Source organism: Schistocerca nitens, chromosome 3 (genome assembly GCF_023898315.1).
Source record: "Schistocerca nitens isolate TAMUIC-IGC-003100 chromosome 3, iqSchNite1.1, whole genome shotgun sequence".
Classification (NCBI taxonomy): Eukaryota; Metazoa; Arthropoda; class Insecta; order Orthoptera; family Acrididae; genus Schistocerca; species Schistocerca nitens.
Genome location: NC_064616.1, coordinates 932,279,523 through 932,301,082, shown reverse-complemented (window position 1 = coordinate 932,301,082; position 21,560 = coordinate 932,279,523).

Sequence of the window (21,560 nt, the reverse complement as noted above, 5' to 3'; positions counted from 1 at the left end):
ACAACCAAAATTCGGCTCGGAAGTAGTGGAGGCCAAGGCTTGTGGTGTCAGCTTGTAAAACCATGTTGCTCCCTCACATGCTGTGGATCTCCCCTCACGGTAGGTGCTACCAGACTGTGATCCCTTTGGCTGAAAACGATTGGTATTTACGCAGATCCGTGCAAAGGTACCGTTCCCAACCATGTCCACCACAATAAGGCAGCGGCCTGAACGCGTGGCAACTGGCCTGCCATTGCCGTGGTCAGCCCACGTTTCTGCTGCATCATTGGTGCTGCGAGCGCTGGGCTACGGCCTGCACTGCTGGTGGTATCGCTGCATCTGATGCAATGGTGTTTGGCCTGCTCTACGCCTGCTAGCATCTGTGACTACTTGAAACAGCTGTGGCAGCGTTGCTATTTCACTCCACAGGGCCAAAAATAGTGGGGCCATACACTACTTCTCTCCTCTGGTAGAGCCAATCCCTGTATCATAGCTCAGGGTCATTCTGCAAAGGCTCAGCATACATTTCCATACTGATAATAGTGTGTAACGCATTTTTGTTAAGTCCAGTCAGTTTCAACCATAAGTTTCGTCGACTGTGTTAAGCCTACAACATTAGCCCACACGCTTTTCCTAGCACATGATATGAAATTTCCGTAAATGATTATTTGTCAACTAATAGGGTAATGCTGCCAAACTCTTCTCTTCCTTTCGATATTTCCTAACAGTAAATCGGCTTAACAGGTTGCTGCAATATTACACAAAACAGAATACAAGTGTTACATTGATTCATATTAATCCACTCACCACTGGCAATTCCTCAGCATGCTGCGAATTATTTACATCCCTTACTAATTATTACACAAATATCATTTGGGGAATTATTTCATTAATCCTATAGGTGTACTTTAGTACAAGAAAAGAATCTACAGCGTCATTCACTGACTAACATTAATTATGGAGCCACTTAACCCTAGCACTATTTTCAGTAAGTGCAGAAAAAACGAAAAGTAATACTGGTAGACCATTTGTTTCTTAAAAACTGTCGTATAACATCGCGTTTCACTTGACCATATCCTGCGCTCGACAGGAAGTCCAGTCTACTGGTATCTGGCTTTCTGTAGGGGGGGGGGGGGGGGGGGCTGTCACATGGTTGGGTGGCTCTCCACCTAATATACATGAAGGCTGTATACAACAGAATCAGAGGTGTTAAGGTGGTGGATATTTTGATGCTCATGTTCCAGACTGTACGATGTTGGTTAACCCAGTACCTCTCTGTACACAATATAAGACAAGCATCCCATAATCTTCTAAACACTTCCCTCAACCGATGTGTATTTTTCTTCATATTCTTCGGAAACATAAATATATTTTTGGGGTACACAACTGCTCAATAGTGATTGGTGCCGACATTTTGGGTACAACGACAATGGCTAGTGCTCTCCTCTACTATACCATTACTCAGTTGTTGGTTAATGAACTCCTCCATAATTGGCTGTAAACACCTATGTACATGGTATGTTTCTTGATATACAGGTGCTTCCCTCCCCATTGAAATTTTATAACGTGTTATGTTCGTTGCTGGCAGTAGATCCTAAGGATTAAATAGATTAGTTTCCAAAACATCTTCGTCCAGAATGTCGAAACTTGCTACCAACAATACTCTGATTAGCCTTACATTCACTCAGAGTAGCTTCTTGGTGGCTTCTCGAATTATATCACTCGAATTAAGTCTGCCTTAGTCTTCCAGTTTAAAGGGCTTGTACCTTAAGACAGACGAACCTTGCGATAGTAATTCACTGGTGATAGTTTCTCCCAGTTGGAACGTCGTCCCCAAGAGCTACATCGTACATCGCCAAATGTCAATTTTGGCATCTCACTTGAACGGCCCGAGGATTCGGCAGTGACTTTCATTTACACGAGGCTCCACTTTCATCCCAACCTGAAAACTTGATACTGCTTAACATAACCCAGTGACTTCTCATCTCAACCTCCCACTCCACGCAAACTATAGCACATTGGGTTTAACTGTTTCCTACCTGTGAGGTCCAGAATTTCCACTGACACAGGCACCCCTGTGTACAATTAAACAATATGCTTGTTACGCTTTACGACCTCTACTATGCCCTGCCTCTGCAGCACTGAAATTTACACTAAGGCGACGGAAGTCATCGGATAGCGACATGTACATGTACAGATGGCGGTAGTATCGCGTACAGAAGGTATAAAAGGGCAGCGCACTGGTGAATCTGTCATTTGTACTCAGTCGATTCATCTGAAGAGGTTTCCTGCGTGATTATGGCCACGCGAATGGAATTAACTCTAAATGCGGAATGGTAGCTGAAGCCAGACGCACAGGACATACCGTTTGGGAAATGGTTAGGGAATTCAATATTCCGAGATGCACCGTGTCAAGAGTGTGCCGAGAACACCAAATTTCAGACACCGCCTCTCAACACCGAGAACGACCGAGAGAGGCGGCTTTTGCGTACAGGTGTCAGAGGTAACAGACAAGCAACACCGCGTGATATAACCGCAGAAATCAATGTAGGACGTACGATGAACGTATCCATTAGGATAGTGCGGCGAAATTTGGCGTTAATGGCCTATGGCAGTAGACGACCGACGCGAGTGCATTTGCTAATAGCACGACATCGCTTTTACCGCCTCCCCTGGGCTCGTGATCGTATCGGTTGGACACTAGGCGACTGGAAAACCTTCATCTGGCCGGATAAGTCCCGATTTCAGTTGGAAAGAGCTGATGATAGGTTTCGAGTGTGGCACAAACCTCAAGAAGCCACGGACTCATGTTGTCAGCAAGGCACTGTGTAAACTGGTGGTTGCTCCATAATGGTGTGGGTTGTGTTTACACGGCATGGAATGTGTTCTGTGGATGTTAAGCTACTGGGAGGCCATTTGCAGCCATTCGTGGGCTTCATGTTGCCAAACAAGGATGGAATTTTTAAAGATGACAATGCGCCATGTCAACGGGCCAAAATTGTTCCCGATTGGTTCGGAGAACATTCTGGACAACTCGAGCGAATGATTTGGCCAGCCAGATCTCCCGACGTAAATTCCGTCGAACATGTATGTGACATAATCGAGAGGTTAGATCGTACACAAAATCCTGCACCGGCAACATTTTCGCAATTGTGGATGGCTATAGAGGCAACATGGCTGAATATTTCTACAGAGGACTTCCAGCTACTTGTTGAGTCCATTTCACGTCTAGTTGCTGCACTACGCCGGGCAAAAGGAGGTTCGACAAGATATTATGTGGTATCCCGTGACTTTTGTCACTCACTGTAATGGGAAAGCCACCTCCTGGACTTCGGGTACCCCATTTGCATTTAACACCCGAACGTTCATCCCTTGTCCATTCTGACCCTTGTTTCTACAATCCCCTAGAGAACCCACCCTCTCCACCCAAGGGCAGAAAACAACAAAACAGTTCGTCCATTCACCCCACTATAACCCTTAATATTAACTGCTGTGGCTGCTACATGATGCTGGGTCTGGCTACCGATGTCCGACCTCTCGCAGATTCTTCTGAGATGAAAATGTAAAGGCCCAGTATGGGTGGTCTCTTCAGTGACAGTGTTGAGTTGGGGAATGTGTTGTCAGGATGGTGTACAGCGGTTGCTCAAGAAAACGTCATTAGCAGTCACACAGTTTATTATCAGACAAGCTACAGCACTCGTGCTATTGTTCCATAGTAGCAACACCCGCTCAGTGTGTGCTGACAGTGCGAGACTGTCGGTGCTGATGCAACAGCCGGCCGGCGGCCGGCCGGTAGTTGGGCTCCAGTGCTGACGCGGAATTCCTTGGGCAACACATGCATTGGCCCATCGCGAATACGGAGCTCAGGGCATAACTCGCATACAGGCGCGGAGGTGCACAGCATCAGCTTGCCCTCAGATGTCCAGAGGGAAAGGCGGCTGCACTGCCCAATCGCGAATGGCTGCTCTCAAAGGCAGAAGTGCAGTTGCAGCAAAAGTGAGCGCCTCACCAGTTGGAAGGCGCCAAGTGTAAGAGAGTGAACTTAAAACCAGAGGTCGGCGCGTTGGCAGTGGAGTGCAAGTGTTATGGTGGTGGAGTGCAAAACCATGTCACCCCATCGCCTGGCGTGAACCTCTGCTCGCAGTAAAAGTTGCCAGACTGCTATCCCTTTGGCTAAAAATTATGGTTATTTATACCAGTCGCCACCTGTTTGTTGTGCCGAGAAACTGCTTCCAACCACGTACACCAAAACAAGCGGCAGCCAGAAGGTGTGGCAATTGGCCTGCCGTTACCGTGATTGGCCCACTTTCAGATCAGTCACCGGTGCTGCAAGAACTGGCCACTGGCCGGCAATACAGAAACAGGCTAGCAGTATAGCTACATGTGATGCTCGCTCTGCACCTACTGATGTTTGCGGCCCGCTTGAGACAGACGTGGCAGCGCTGCTATTTCGCTCCGTAGCGCCTATACATAGTGGCGGCGCTACAGCTCCATCGTTCTCCATGCCTCATGCTTTTCAAACACTCTCCCACAAAACACCCATCACTTACCACATACTTTATTTTCGAACCAACAAATCCTCTCTTTTCATTCACTAGCAGTCACAAACTGTACATGACCATCACCAACAATAATGCAAATCATTAGCGAAAAATACATTTTATTTATTTATTCGTCAAAAAGTCGCCTCTTCTCTTTAAACACCTCAAAATATGACAACATATTTCATTTTAGAAGTCACAGCATATGTTATTCAGCATTTGTAGAATTTTAGAACATGTTTTTTGCCCGAGTATCATGTCGTTTTTGGAAACCCAGAATCTACTATGTAGGAATCAACATGGATTCCGGAAACAGCGATCGTGTGAGACCCAACTCGCGTTATTTGTTCATGAGACCCAGAAAATATTAGATACAGGCTCCCAGGTAGATGCTATTTTTCTTGACTTCCGGAAGGCGTTCGATACAGTTCCGCACTGTCGCCTGATAAACAAAGTACGAGCCTACGGAATATCAGACCAGCTGTGTGGCTGGATTGAAGAGTTTTTAGCAAACAGAACACAGCATGTTGTTATCAATGGAGAGACGTCTACAGACGTTAAAGTAACCTGTGGCGTGCCACAGGGGAGTGTTATGGGACCATTGCTTTTCACAATATATATAAATGACCTAGTAGATAGTGTCGGAAGTTCCATGCGGCTTTTCGCGGATGATGCTGTAGTATACAGAGAAGTTGCAGCATTAGAAAATTGTAGCGAAATGCACAAAGATCTGCAGCGGATAGGCACTTGGTGCAGGGAGTGGCAACTGTCCCTTAACATAGACAAATGTAATGTATTGCGAATACATAGAAAGAAGGATCCTTTATTGTATGATTATATGATAGCGGAACAAACACTGGTAGCAGTTACTTCTGTAAAATATCTGGGAGTATGCGTGCGGAATGATTTGAAGTGAAATGATTATATAAAATTAATTGTTGGTAAGGCGGGTACCAGGTTGAGATTCATTGGGAGAGTGCTTAGAAAATGTAGTCCAGCAACAAAGGAGATGGCTTACAAAACACTCGTTCGACCTATACTTGAGTATTGCTCATCAGTGTGGGATCCGTACCAGATCGGGTTGACGGAGGAGATAGAGAAGATCCAAAGAAGAGCGGCGCGTTTCGTCACAGGGTTATTTGGTAACCGTGATAGCGTTACGGAGATGTTTAATAAACTCAAGTGGCAGACTCTGCAAGAGAGGCGCTCTGCAACGCGGTGTAGCTTGCTCGCCAGGTTTCGAGAGGGTGCGTTTCTGGATGAGGTATCGAGTATATTGCTTCCCCCTACTTATACCTCCCGAGGAGATCACGAATGTAAAATTAGAGAGATTCGAGCGCGCACGGAGGCTTTCAGACAGTCGTTCTTCCCGCGAACCATACGCGACTCGAACAGGAAAGGGAGGTAATGACAGTGGCACGTAAAGTGCCCTCCGCCACACACCGTTGGGTGGCTTGCGGAGTATGAATGTAGAATGTAGATGTAGATTTTTAATATTTTTTAAGTCGCGCTGCCTGACGTTCAGATAAAAGCGTTATGATTGAGAGACCGTCCACCACAATAAAGAAAACAATCGTTTCATTATTCCTGTTAGAAATAACAGTCTTCTGAACCTGTCAATTCGTTTTTGCTTCCAATATTTTGTTTACATGATGCCATTTACTGATAAACTTCATATATATTGTCATCACACCAGATACAACAGTTCTAGATAGACTTGTATTAGTTTTTACAAACAGTAGGGATGTTACCTCTGGCAAGTTATCAGCCTCTTGTTTTGACGTGACTTTAGAGTAGTAACCAGAGGCTATATATTAGGAGCGGCCGGCGAGTCTTTCTCTGATGGATCCACTGGTGATGTGTGACTGCAGAAAGTAGATACACTTGCTCGAGTCTAGGTTGAGCGCGTACATTTAACGAAAGTGAAAGCCGAATCTCTGATTTCCATATAAACATGGAACACTGTACAAAGAAAAATGTTCGGACTGTTACGGTGCTAAGTTTTCCGTTAACGCATAGTTCACAGATTGTGCTTAACGCAGAAACCAGATACTGATATACAATCGCTTCGTTTACGCGCGTTAGCCTAACTGTGCGCACCAACGGGCGTCGTTGTGAAACTGGAGGAAGCAGACGCGTCAATCTCAGAATGTCTTGCTCGTGGCAGGTTGAGAAGCAGTGATAAGCAGCAGATTGATTGGGCAGAGTGCAGACGTGGCGGCCGCAGATGTCCACTCGACAGTGTGTTCGCCTCTCACTGCGCACCTGGTCACTTCCAGCACAGCTGCCAAGTTCGGCAGGAGATCGGGATGAACCCACCGCCTGTTTCTCTGGCCTCGACAACCACACGATGGCACGGCGTTCGAACCACTAAACTTCCTTTTGGCTAGATAACGATTCAAATCCCAGTTACCCCATCCTAACTGAAATTTTTTGCGCTCTCTCCCCCAGTATTCCGTGACACTGCTATCTTCTCCTTATGATTCCCCAAATGAGCTACCCACCCATTTCTAATGACACAGCCCTCGACTAGCATTAAACTGTAGCTCTATTTCACCTTACGTGCTACAAGATTTCCTTGCTTCGACCCCAGACGATTACAGGTGATTTTAAAAGCCGTACCGACTTGTACGACTATGAAACACTTCCGTCATCCGACTTCTTGCCTGAACTACGTCGAGCATTGCTGATTAATTATGACTCATAAGAAATATGTCCTTCAGCTTCACGAATCCTGCCAATAACGGTGAAATTGGTTCAAATGGCTCTGAGCACTATGCGACTTAACTTCTGATGTCATCAGTCGCTTAGAACTTAGAACTAATTAAACACCGAGCGAGGTGGCGCAGTGGTTAGACACTGGACTCGCATTCGGGAGGACGACGGTTCAATCCCGCGTCCGGCCGTCCTGATTTAGGTTTTCCGTGATTTCCCTAAATCACTCCAGGCAAATGCCGGGATGGTTCCTCTGAAAGGGCACGGCCGACTTCCTTCCCCATCCTTCCCTAATTCGATGAGACCGATGACCACGCTGTCTGGTCTCCTTCCCCAAACAACCAACCAACCAATTAAACCTAACTAACCTAAGGACAACACACACATCCATGCCCGAGGCAGGATTCGAACCTGCGACCGTAGCGAACGGTGAAATCCCTGCCCCAGATACAGCTAGAGCCATTTCCAGTATCAGAGCTTTGCCCAGCGTGGAGGTGATGGGCCATCTTTCTACAATCCTTCAAATGTGTTTTGGTCGGAGTTAAAGACCAGTCAGTTTCTTATAACTGCCGATGTTTTTTGGCACCTATTAGAAATAATTTGAAAAGTCCAGGCAGCGAACTGCATTTTGCCATGGAATGCTATTAGCAGGAGCAGGCCAAGGTCAAAGTAAATACCTGCATTCTGCCCATGAGGTTCATTAGCTGAAAGGCGTGGTTGTTAAAACAATTTGTTGGAGCAGCTAGGAGTTCGCGAAATCAAAGGGTTGGTGGGTAACCCTTGGGGGTGTCGGAAGCGAATCGTGGGCCCCCTGAGACGGTGATGTTTCCAAAATGATGACTGTATCAAGTCGAGAGTCAGTGATCCTAGTGATTAATGTTGTTATTTTGAAAGAGAGCCTTGGAAGATGAAGCTGGACCGGATGTGTCCTGTGCAATGGTGGCGCACCTCGTTCAGAAGGTGCTCCACTGTTGTCCTATCCAACATGCTCACCAGATTTCTCACCCATCAAAAACAGCCGGTCATGGGTTTTCGAGAGGCGTGTTTCACCACTACGCCTGATGAGCTCTGCCATATAGTTGAAGTAGAATGGGATGACGCATCCGTATTTGTCGTTAGAGCTCAGTTTGCCTCGCTACTCAGTCAGTTGAAGGGCATTGTCGCGGCCAACCTCTGGGTATTACATATTGCACCTGGTATACTCACACGTCTCTTCTTCCTATTGTACTGTACAGCATAGCAAGTGAAATTTCGTTATTTACTTTCCTTTTAGTATTGTAGTTTTAAGGGACAATAGCGTAGATTGTTTTCTTTTCTTCTTCTTTTTCTTCTTCTTCTTCGTCTTCTTCTTCTTGAGTCAGCAGTCTTTTGACTGGATTGATACGGCCCGCAACGAATTGGTCTCCCGTGCCAACATTTTCATCTCAGAGTAACACTTGCATTCTACTTCCTCAATTATTTACTGTATGTATTCCAATCCCTGCCTTCCTCTACAGTTTTCACAGTACATTTAGCGAAACCTAAAAGTGGAAGCCAAACGAGTGTTGTTAACCACTGTGCCACCACACGGCTCATTTCTAGTGAAGCATGACTTTAAAAAACGAGGTGCACGTAGACCTCTGCTATTCAAAGAGTAAAGTAGCCTAACCCACACAAAACCTGTTATAGCTGAGGAAGACATCTGGGTCCAGACTGCATAAATCAGGATTGTCGTTGGAACTATAGCGGGGATCAGATGCCTTGAGCTCACTTTCTGACAATTACGTATTCTAGGAAGTACGTGAAAGAACACACTGAAACCTTCAAAAATGGTTCAAATGGCTCTGAGCACTATGGGACTTAACATCTGAGGTCATCAGTCCCATAGAACTCAGAACTACTTAAACCTGACTAACCTAAGGACATCACACACATCCATGCCCGAGGCAGGATTCGAACCTGCGACCGTAGCGGCCACGCGGTTCCAGACTGACGCGCCTAGAACCGCTCGACCACACCGGCCGGCTGAAACCTTCATTTCGTCTCCTCCTCGGTTCTCCTGTGCATCTCTACACTTTTACATCTGTCTAAAAAGGGTCGGCAGCTAGTCTGAACTGTGAGACAACATTAAAACTGTCACCGTTCCTATGCCACAAATATAAATCCTATAGTAATAACGCAACTCCTTTCGAAAAGGCTCTCAGAATCCCCACTAGACTGGGAAATGTACATCAGAACAGTCACTATACTGCCTCCAATTGATTTTCATTAACTCCCGCATGCATAAACAAACTGGATAGCAGTTAAATGCAATAAAATAAAATAATAAAAACACAGATAGAACACACAACACCTCAGGTTTGCACAGGAACACATGGAATATTTTGTCTTCGCGAAGTTCACCTGGATCATTAAACATCAGCTCCGCTAAAAGCTGCACGCTCTATTATGCATTAACTTCCTAACTGAGCACGTGGGCGCTGACTAAACTGCAACACGCGTCTGAGAAACCGAAGAAATCGGTAGCTTAAGCAGCATTCCAGACCTCGTAGACGGCACGCCGCCAACGGCCTTACCGTGTCAGAAATGAGCATTTTTGTTCAGATCACCGCCTGCACAACCCTCAAGTCAACCGCACCCCATAGTATTACGCCATGTGCAGGTCACTCATGACGTAGACGAATGCAGTCTGGCAATGTTTTTTCTCTTCGGTGCCTACACAAACTGATCCACCGTGATGTGCGTAAAACCGGGACTCGTCTAAAATGACGAGTTGGTGCCACCCCTGTGTCCCGTGTTGTTACTGTCGTCGCGTCTCCCCAGTACAATCCTGACACGGCCGACGAGATATACGGACGCTGTGGGATACGTCAGAGCACGTGATGCTACATATCGTAAGCCAGATATACACGTGAGAGTTTTTTCACTCCCAGAGAGCTTTTGCGATTAGTACGTGCCTGTAAACACCGCAGAGAGTCAGCTCGCCTTCAGTGTCGGAGAGTGGGGCAAGATATCAGATAGTCACGCACCTCGAGTTTCGACTTCTCGTGTAGACGGCCACCTCGATCTCTCGAGAGTTGCTGGTCGTGGCTCACAGATAAGAAAAGCTATACCGACATTGCCAGGAGAGCTAAGAGTACTCATACAGTGCTGAGCGACCATATTGCGACCCATATTTGTGCCGTATTTCATAGCTTGGTAAAATATTTTGCCGATACACATGCACATATAAAATAAAGGTACCCAAGCAACTGGGTGTTGCGAGACATAATATGTGGGTGTGGCATGTTTCTGAGCGAAGAAATCGGTCGTTTCACCTCCTAAGCGAATAACACGAGCAGTTAGAATATTTCGAAACTTCTAGACTTAAAAAGTACTACTCAGAAAATAACATATAAAAACATAGAATGAAATTTTCACTCTACAGCGGAGTGTGGGCTGCAATGAAACTTCCTGGCAGATTAAAACTGTGTGCCGGACCGAGACTCGAACTCGGGACCTCTGCCTTTCGCGGGCAAGTGCTCTACCAACCTTTTTTTTTTATCTCATTTTGTTCGCTTTCGTTCGTTGCATCTGCTCGGGGCGTACGTCGTAAGACACGCGTTTAAGTTCGTTGTTGATCGATTAACTCAGTTTTTTTTATTACAGAGGACAGCTAACCCTCTGACCGAACTCGCTGAGCTACCGTGCCGGCAGCCAACTGAGCTACCCAAGGACGACTCACGCCCCGTCCTCGCAGCTTTAATTCCACCAGTACCTCGTCTCCTACCTTCCAAACTTCACAGAAGCTCTCCTGCGAAGTTCCTAGTTCGAGTCTCGGACCTGCACAGTTTTAATCTGCCAGGAAGTTTCATATGAAAACATCATTGGCATATTATGTAAAACTAACAAACGAAAAGAAAACAGTGTTACTGGAGAGACTTATATGAAAAAATGAATGAAAGTCTAGCGCAATACTACGCCACATCAATAGAGCAATGAGCCGCTCTACAAACGTACCAGCATTTCGGAGTCAGTCAGACCACTGTCGCGGTTGATACGCACTGTGGGTGAATGTCAGCAAGTGTCAGAAAAAAAGAGTAATGAAGAAAGTTGCCAGGAAGTGAACGAAGTACGAGGTTGTGCATTTCATTAGTTTTTACGAGGAAAGGCCAGAGCTATGGACTGTACGGTTACTGGACTACAGGAACTGAGATAAGAAGCAAAGTTTGTTGGCTCAAATCGCTGCACTATCTAACACCTCCACAGAAGATATTTACCAGAATATCCACAACGCAAGGAATCAAGAAAAGCAGTTTTATAACACAGATTGATTAACGTAGAGAAACAAATGAAGTTATGTTTGAAAGTAATCGTTTTGGAACTCGGAAAACTGCCATGTAACTTCAAGTAATACAGCTGTATCCGTAATTTTATATGACGGTGTATTTATTGATTATATCAATTTATTGGGTATTAAAGAACAGACCTTTAGGGATTTACGAGTCGTTCCTTAAGTCGAGTCCCATTTCCAGTTATGAAGTGTATCTATTCCATCTTCATCGCTATTATTGTTATAAGATTTAGAATTTTTTCTGGATTTTCCTTCACAGTGTCTACAACGAGGTTCTTGCATGCTCCAAAATCCTCCCGTCACCTAATCCACTCTCTTACGCGACACGATAACGGTCGTTTACGGTTTTTCTTTGCCACTGAAAGTATTAAAAGTGCAGCTACAGCCCGACGTTCTTCCATCGCAACCTCTTTCTTCACGCACATAACTACGACAGAAAAATCTCACGGAGAGTGATCTGTCAGGTCTCACAGACACTCTCACCTTGCTGCGTGTTAACGCTTTCTATATCTGCTCACGGAAGACCCTCAGGCACTTAAGGAAAGTACTCAAATGGCTCTGAGCACTATGGGACCTAACTTCTAAGGTCATCAGTCCCCTTAAACTTAGAACTGCTTAAACCTAACTAACCTAAGGACATCACACACATCCATGCCCGAGGCACGATTCGAACCTATGACCGTATCGGTCGCGCGGTTCCAGACTGAAGCGCCTAGAACCGCTCGGCCTCTCCGAGTGGCTGTAAACTATTCTTCGAGTGCTATCTGAAAGTACAAAACTGTCAAAGAGAAAAACTCTCACGTGCATCGCAGCCCTTACGAGTTGCAGCGACCGTCTCCAGCAGGGAGCGAGTTATTATTTGAGACCACTTTTATACTCCGTAGCTGCGCGTTTAAATAGACTCACGCTTTCGATAACATATAACAATGATAAGGATTTTATTGGGTACCCCTTCACTGTTAAACTGGTTTCCCGTCTAGCCCCGGATACACTGCCGATATACACTGACGGAAAAAAAGTCGCAACACCAAGGAGGAGTTGTGCGACATAAACGAAAGTTGGTAAGCATGTTTCTACATCTGAAAGATACTGTCTACCCAAATTTCGCGCCACTCGCGCAAGAGTGGCATTTGTACCGCCAGTTCGAGGATGTACATCAGGTTTGCTTTAAATACACGTTGTAATGGTCGTGAGCATTAGGCACCTTTGAGATTGAACGTGATGCGCTGATGTTAGTCAAGAACGCCTTTAAGGGGACAAGGACGCCCTTATCAACACCTCACTAAATCTGAACGACGTCGTACGATAGGGCTACGAGAAGCTGAATGTTCCTTCTGCGATACTGCAGAAAGACATGACAGGAATGTAGACACTGTACATGATTACTGGCAGCGTTAGTCACTATAATGTACGATCGCAAGAAGACCAGTCTGCGGACGGCCACGTCGCACTAGCGAGAGGGAAGACCATCGTGTCTGGCGTACGGCTCTGGAGCACCATACTGCGCCTGCAGCAGCAATTTGAGCAGCAGTCGACACCACGACACAACGAACTGTTATAAATCGGTTACTTCGAGCACAACTCTGAGCCACAAGCTCTGTAGCGTGCATTCCGCTGACTCCAAAGCACCGCTATTTGCGGCTTCAGTGGTATCCAGCGAGAGCCGATTGGAGTGCAGGGTGGAGGTCTGTTGTGTTTTCTGATGAAAGTTGGTTCTGCCTCGGTCCCAGTGATCGCGGTGTGTTCGTCAGTTGACGGCCTTCAGTCGGCCTGTTTCCGAGCTAGACACAATAGACCTGCGTGTGGAGTTAGGCCCTGGGGTGTGTTTTCGTATGGCACCGGGTGCGGCCGGCCGGGGTGACCGAGCGGTTCTAGGGGCTACAGTCGGGAACAGCGGGACTGCTACGGTCGCAGGTTCGAATCCTGCCTCGGGCATGGATGTGTGTGATGTCCTTAGGTTAGTTAGGTTTAAGGGGCTCTGGAAAGGCTCAAAATCATGAAAAGTTCAATTTTTACTTTTTTGCGTTTTCTGAATCTGCAGACTATTACCTTTTAATAGATATATAATTTATTCAATTCCGAAGACTACAACTATTTTTAAATTTTTTTTGAAATGTGTTCTACATGGGCGTGACCCACTGTGGCGCTGTTAAACTGCTGTCAAATGGTGTTATTATTAACGTCCGTGTTCATCAGGTACAGTTTAGTGATGTGAGATAAAGTATGTGTTGTGGCTAACCTGTGATGGTTCAATATATATCGCTGGTGTGATTGTCGATTGTTTCATGTTTATTTACTCTGTCGTTATCTCGAAAATATTCGTAATTAATTCTGTTTCTCCGTCTCTGTTTTGTTGAAGTATAATAATGAGTAAAAGTAAAGTTATTAGAAATCCTCTGAAGGCTTTTAAGAAAAGGAGAAATGTTGGAAAGCCAAAGGTATGTGTTATTACTGTAAACAATAAAGACGATGAAAATCCCCAACATAGCTTGTGTCCCAAAGAAGAAGACAGTTGGTGTAAATATAACGAAGGATTGCTAACTGGTGAAGTGTACACTCATAAGCATAGTCTGCCTCATGCAATAATGGAGGTGATAAAACCTATTTTCAGAGACTTAGCAGCACCTGAACTGTTGAAAAAGTGTATTCACGGAAAAACTCAAAACCCCAATGAAAGTGTAAATAGTGTTATATGGTCGAGAATCCCCAAGACTGTATTTGTTGGAATAGAAACACTTCACTTTGGTGTGTATGATGCTGTTGCGACTTTCAATGATGGCAACATTGTAAGGCGCAAGGTATTTAGAAATATGGGAAGGAAGATAGGTTCCAACATGGTACGAGCGATGCTTGCTTTAGACAAGGAACGCCTTCGGGCTGCAAACAGGGCTGTAAAGAGTCTAGAAATACAAGCAAGAGTAAACAGGAGGAGGAACAAGAGGAAGCTGGAGGAGTAGTTTGCAGAGGATGAAGATAATCCATCATATGGACCTGGAATGCACTAAAAAGTTAATCCAATCTTTGTCGCTCGATTCCCAAAACTTTTATTTTCTCATACTAATTACATGTTTTCTAAGGATCTTCCAAACATATTTGTTTCAAACTTTCAGTAAATGTTACACAGTACCTTCTGCATAATTTAACACAGCCTTTTTCCAAAAAAACTGTATATTTTTGAATATATAAATAAAAAATTGCAAAAAAATGTTGTGAATTTTCATTACAATTGAAAAAATCATCTTTAATAACTGAACTAAAATTTTGTAAAATCCCTGTGTTAAGTTGTAGCCCATATTTCAATAAATAATCTGTAAAAAGTTCAACTTCCTACCTCAAATACTTTGTGAGGAAAGATGTAATTTATAAGCGTTATTTTAAGATTGCAAGTATAGGGCGTTCCGGAGCCCCTTAAGTAGTTCTAACTTCTAGGGGACTGATGACCTCAGATGTTAAGTCTCATAGTGCTCAGAGCCATTTGAACAGCGGGTGCATCTCGTGATTATCCCACGCACCCTGAGTACAAATTTGTACGTGATTCAACCTACTGAGCTGCCGTTGATGAACAGCATTACGCGGGGTGTTTTCCAATTGTGTAACGCTCGCCGACAAACCGCTATTTAACTCACCTTACTCTACTGAGTGTCGACATGTTGGCTTGGCCTGCTCGATCATCAGATCTGTCTCCAATCGAGCACATATGGGACAGCATGGGACGACAACTCCAGCGTCATCCACAAACAGCATGAACCGCCCCTGTACTGACCGAACAACTGCAACAGGCTTGGAACTCCATACCACAAACTGACATACGCCACCTGTACAACACGGTGCATGCACGTTTGCATGCTTGCATTCAACGTTCTGGCGGTTACACCGGTTACTAATGTACCAGCATTTAACATTTGCAACAGCTTATCTCGCAGTAGTAATCACTTACATATGTTACCTAGACAGATGTATCCCCGGAATTTCATTACTCAACATTAATTACTTCTTGGTTCTGCGATTTTTTTCCGTCAATGTATGTCGGGAAAGGTAACTATTGTGGCGCACAACTTCGTTGCGGGGTCTGAATTTCCCGTGGGTCGCCATCCTGCACGGTCGAGCGAACATTGTGCATTTCGTTTAGGTTGCTAGTCAGTGGAGCCATTCATATCTTGCATGGCGTTGATTATGGGCACCTGGAACCATTAGTTCCCTATTCACACGAAAGCCACGGTATCGCGAGCAGCAATATCGCAGATGCAGTCTCGATGGGACTCGACGCTACTGCTGTTGGATTCCGACTCGTGGTGGTAGACGTCTCGCCGCGCGGGATCAGCCGTGCGGTCTAAGGCGCTGTAGTCGTGGACTGTGCGGCTGGTCCCGGCGGAGGTTCGAGTCCTCCCTCGGGCATGGGTGTGTGTGTGTTTGTCCTTAGGATAATTTAGGTTAAGTAGTGTGTAAGCTTAGGGACTGATGACCTTAGCAGTTAAGTCCCATAAGATTTCACACACATTAAAAGGAAAAGGTAGACGTTTCTGTTTTTTACACCAGGCGTAACAGGCATAACAAACAACATTCAAATGCGATTTCTGAATGAGAAACGCGATGTGTAATCTTTCTTTACCTACAGAATGCTGATGGCGTTCCTCCTACCTACTTCGTGCTACTTACTTGCATATCCAAGCGTGCACAGCACTTCATACCTACTTTACGATTGTCGTCTTCATGGTGTTGTAATTTTAATGTTCAGTAGTTTGTTAACGCGAATGCCGGGATGATTCCTGTAAACAGGACACTGTCGATTCCCTGTCCCCTGTACGAGCTTCTGCTATGTCGCTAATGACCTTGTCGTCGACGGGACGTCCAACGCGAATCTACTCTCCTTGCACTAGCAACGTTTCCTGTAATTCTCTGACTCTGAAGTTCGATGGTTCCCAGTGTTCCACGTCGCATATACGAAATAATTTACTTTTCGATAAAAAATGAAATGATCGTACGGCATTGTCGGCCGGGAGGCTCCATCCGGGGAAGTTCGGCCGCCGAGTGCGGGTCTTATTTCAGTCGACTCCACACTGGGCGACTTGCGTGCCGGTGACGAGGATGAAAGGATGATGAAGACAACACAACACCCATTCAACGAGCGGAGAAAATCTCCAACGTGGCCGGGAATCGAACCCGGGGTCGCTGCATGGGAGGCATTCAGCTAAGCAGGCGGACTACGTTCCGATTTTGTTTACATACTCCTCTATCTGATACTGTAAACTCTGTTCTCTTCCTGTTATAACATTCCTTCGATTTCGGTACGAAATCTCCCTTGGACGCCGGCAGAGTTAGAAGCGGCAGTAAGAAGTGATCATCTGTTGCCTTGTTTGGCATACCCTTTACACAGGTTAGGGAAACAACGAGCAACGCGAAGTAGGGTTGCCGCAAGTGGATTTTAATCTCAGTCTTTCTTTCTTAGTACACGTCTGCCTCGGTAAAATTGCTCAAGATAACATTGGCACTGATTTTTAAGAATGTATATAATTATTAGCAATCTTCTCGAGACGGTTAAGAAAGGAGAGGAAATTGTTGGATGACCTAGTAGTGATGGCTGCGCCGCTCGCGGGCGCAATTAAAAAGGCGAGGCTTTGCCCTTGGCGAGGCGCCGCCTGCTGGACACAAACGTATCGATCGCGCCTCTCCTGCACCTTAACACACTCTGCACTCTCTTCCATCTTTCCGTCGTCGGAAACATAATTTCCCTTACAGGAATTTATAACAGTTACAACTCGTTATCATTCTTGCTTTTTCTCTTTTTTTCTGTGTCCACTGGAAGACGGGATAAGGCTGTTCCAGTGAAGAGCAAAATATCTACATTTATTGGATACAGTAAATGAATCCAGCTATTTGCAGCGAGCTAGATGAAGAAAAAGGAAGAAGAACCTAGCGTAAAAGTCTACTTGGACTAAAAGTTTGTACCCCAAACTTTCTCCGTAAGCTCCTTTCGCAGAAACACAGAAAAAAGAATTATGTCTTCCACGCTGCCAAGTACTTGGTCATCACGGTGGAGCCTTGACTACGTCGCGACGGACCGAGGTGCTGTAGTGGTAACACAGCGCACTGCGTTTTAAATACCCGCCCTGCCATACACGTACACTCCGTGGTTTTTTCTAAGTATGTTGTGGCGAATAGAAGTACGGTTCCTTTGGAAAGGACACGGCCGATTTCCTTTCCCAATCCTTCATAGCACTCTACCTTTAGTAACCTCATCGTCATCTTCTTTAGCTTTTTCTATGTACTGATTCACAGCCGTTGTAAATTTCATAACAGAAGCCTTTGTCCTCTGCGTAAGCTGTTCTTTTATTCTGAAGTAAATTCTTTATTTTACTGTTTAATAATTAACTAATTTCACCCCTTTGGACATTCTTAAGCTCCATCGCAATGAAAATTGTTATCCTTACAGCATGTTACGCGTCACGGCGTTTTAATATAAAAAATAATTCCCAGAGGCAGAAATCAACAAACTGTTAACAGTGGAATAAATAGTTTATGTCAGAAATAAAAGAACAGCCTATGTAGGAATGTGACCATTTTTAAGGACCTTATCTTCATTCCTTCCTCTAATGACGTTAATGGCAGCCATTCTCTCTCGTTAACAGTAACTTATTGTAATCACTGTTTTCTCTAGACAAAAAGCGCTCCAGGAGAGTATGAAATCTCGGCTTTCGAGGGTTATATCCATCCTCATCGTGAACAGTAAAATTCACAGAGGTTGAACTGTTATAATGGACTGATGTGGGGGCCTGTACGGGGGAATAAAAAATATTCGCGAGTGCCGTTGCAGTCACTGACGAAAGGTGATTCACATGAAATAAGCAATAAGTATGTTTTAAGATCGATCCCAAACAGGCGATTCCAGCGGCGTGTTGGTACAGTTTCAATTTCCACATCCTCTTACTGAGATCAACAGTCACTATTGCTAGCAACAAGTGCCAACAAACAGGCATGAGCACCCGCTGGACGCACTTAGCCATTTTGAGCGCCCAACGTCTTCCTCAGCAGCTAAGTCAATGCACTTGCTCTCGGGAACTGTAGTAATCGAATCCTAATCTCCCTTAAGTCATGCAGCGCTTTCCTAAATCATCTAGTACCAATATACACTCCTGGAAATTGAAATAAGAACACCGTGAATTCATTGTCCCAGGAAGGGGAAACTTTATTGACACATTCCTGGGGTCAGATACATCACATGATCAAACTGACAGAACCACAGGCACATAGACACAGGCAACAGAGCATGCACAATGTCGGCACTAGTACAGTGTATATCCACCTTTCGCAGCAATGCAGGCTGCTATTCTCCCATGGAGACGATCGTAGAGATGCTGGATGTAGTCCTGTGGAACGGCTTGCCATGCCATTTCCACCTGGCGCCTCAGTTGGACCAGCGTTCGTGCTGGACGTGCAGACCGCGTGAGACGACGCTTCATCCAGTCCCAAACATGCTCAATGGGGGACAGATCCGGAGATCTTGCTGGCCAGGGTAGTTGACTTACACCTTCTAGAGCACGTTGGGTGGCACGGGATACATGCGGACGTGCATTGTCCTGTTGGAACAGCAAGTTCCCTTGCCGGTCTAGGAATGGTAGAACGATGGGTTCGATGACGGTTTGGATGTACCGTGCACTATTCAGTGTCCCCTTGACGATCACCAGTGGTGTACGGCCAGTGTAGGAGATCGCTCCCCACACCATGATGCCGGGTGTTGGCCCTGTGTGCCTCGGTCGTATGCAGTCCTGATTGTGGCGCTCACCTGCACGGCTCCAAACACGCATACGACCATCATTGGCACCAAGGCAGAAGCGACTCTCATCGCTGAAGACGACACGTCTCCATTCGTCCCTCCATTCACGCCTGTCGCGACACCACTGGAGGCGGGCTGCACGATGTTGGGGCGTGAGCGGAAGACGGCCTAACGGTGTGCGGGACCGTAGCCCAGCTTCATGGAGACGGTTGCGAATGGTCCTCGCCGATACCCCAGGAGCAACAGTGTCCCTAATTTGCTGGGAAGTGGCGGTGTGGTCCCCTACGGCACTGCGTAGGATCCTACGGTCTTGGCGTGCATCCGTGCGTCGCTGCGGTCCGGTCCCAGGTCGACGGGCACGTGCACCTTCCGCCGACCACTGGCGACAACATCGATGTACTGTGGAGACCTCACGCCCCACGTGTTGAGCAATTCGGCGGTACGTCCACCCGGCCTCCCGCATGCCCACTATACGCCCTCGCTCAAAGTCCGTCAACTGCACATACGGTTCACGTCCACGCTGTCGCGGCATGCTACCAGTGTTAAAGACTGCGATGGAGCTCCGTATGCCACGGCAAACTGGCTGACACTGACGGCGGCGGTGCACAAATGCTGCGCAGCTAGCGCCATTCGACGGCCAACACCGCGGTTCCTGGTGTGTCCGCTGTGCCGTGCGTGTGATCATTGCTTGTACAGCCCTCTCGCAGTGTCCGGAGCAAGTATGGTGGGTCTGACACACCGGTGTCAATGTGTTCTTTTTTCCATTTCCAGGAGTGTATTTCATTCAAGACAATCCTGGTCGCACCTTTTCTGTCACAGCTGGTTCTTACCTCTTTTACCTGCATAAAATTATCAAAAAACACTCGAAGAGTTGCAAATACGAAAGCCATTTGTGTTACGGTGTCCTGTAAATTGCGGTACGAGAGATAACAACGGTATAGGGGTTGCTCTTCGCTATCCATTGTGACTCCTAGGCAAACATACATAACGAAGATGTGTCTGGAGACCCCCCGGACAGCGCTGGGACACAACTGTACTGTGTATCTAGGATATTTCTGTTGCGATTATTAAGTTTGGCTAGCGGCATATAATCGTACTGGAAAATTTTCGGTGGTTTTGATCTAATAACTGGACCGGTGCCAACTCGCCATTACCGATTTCGTCCAAATTTATGGTTTATGCAAGGATAGCCCAGAACTGGAATCGATTGAAGTAGGAGCTCCAGATGGTCGATCGTTTAGAAAAAATAGAGCTTTTGGAGCATGTCGGGCGAGGCATGGGCCATTTATGTTTGCGTAGTTTCTAGGCAGCAGCTGGCGCAGCGGAAAGTGTACGGAACTGTAACCCCAGGTAGGGCCGAGGGTCTAGTCCGTATGTGAAGACATTGTTATTTATTATTTTCAATTAGAAAATTACCGACACTGCAAATAAACCAAAATAATGCTCAAAATATTCTTTTTTATTACTATTTTGTAAAAGGTATGAAAAGAAAGGCAAAAGAAAATTTGGGAATGCAAATAAACTACTGGCCATTAAAATTGCTACACCACGAATATGACGTGCTACAGATGCGAAATTTAACGGACAGGAAGAAGATGCTGTGATATGCAAATGATTAGCTTTTCAGAGCATTCACACAAGGTTGGAGCCGGTGGCGACACATACAACGTCCTGACATGAGGAAAGTTTCCAACCGATTTCTCATACACAAGCAGCAGTTGACCGGCGTTGCCTGGTGAAACGTTGTTGTGATGCCTCGTGTGAGGAGGAGAAATGCGTACCATCACGTTTCCGAATTTGATAAATGTCGGATTGTAGCCTATCGCGATTACGGTTTATCGTATCGCGACATTGCTGCTCGCGTTGGTCGACATCCAATGATTGTTAGCAGAATATGGAATCGGTGGATTCAGGAGGGTAATACGGAACGCCGTGCTGGATCCCAACGACCTCGTATCACTAGCACTCGAGATGACAGGCATCTTATCCGCGTGGCTGTAACGGATCGTGCAGCCACGTCTCCATCCCTGAGTCAACAGATGGGGACGTTTGCAAGACAACAACCATCTGCACGAACAGTTCGACGACGTTTGCAGCAATATGGACTATCAGCTCGGAGACCACGGCTGCGGTTACCCTTGACGCTGCATCGCAGACAGGAGCGCCTGCGATGGTGTACTCAACGACGAACCTGTTTGCACGAATAGCAAAACGTCATTTTTTCGGATGAATCGGGTTCAGT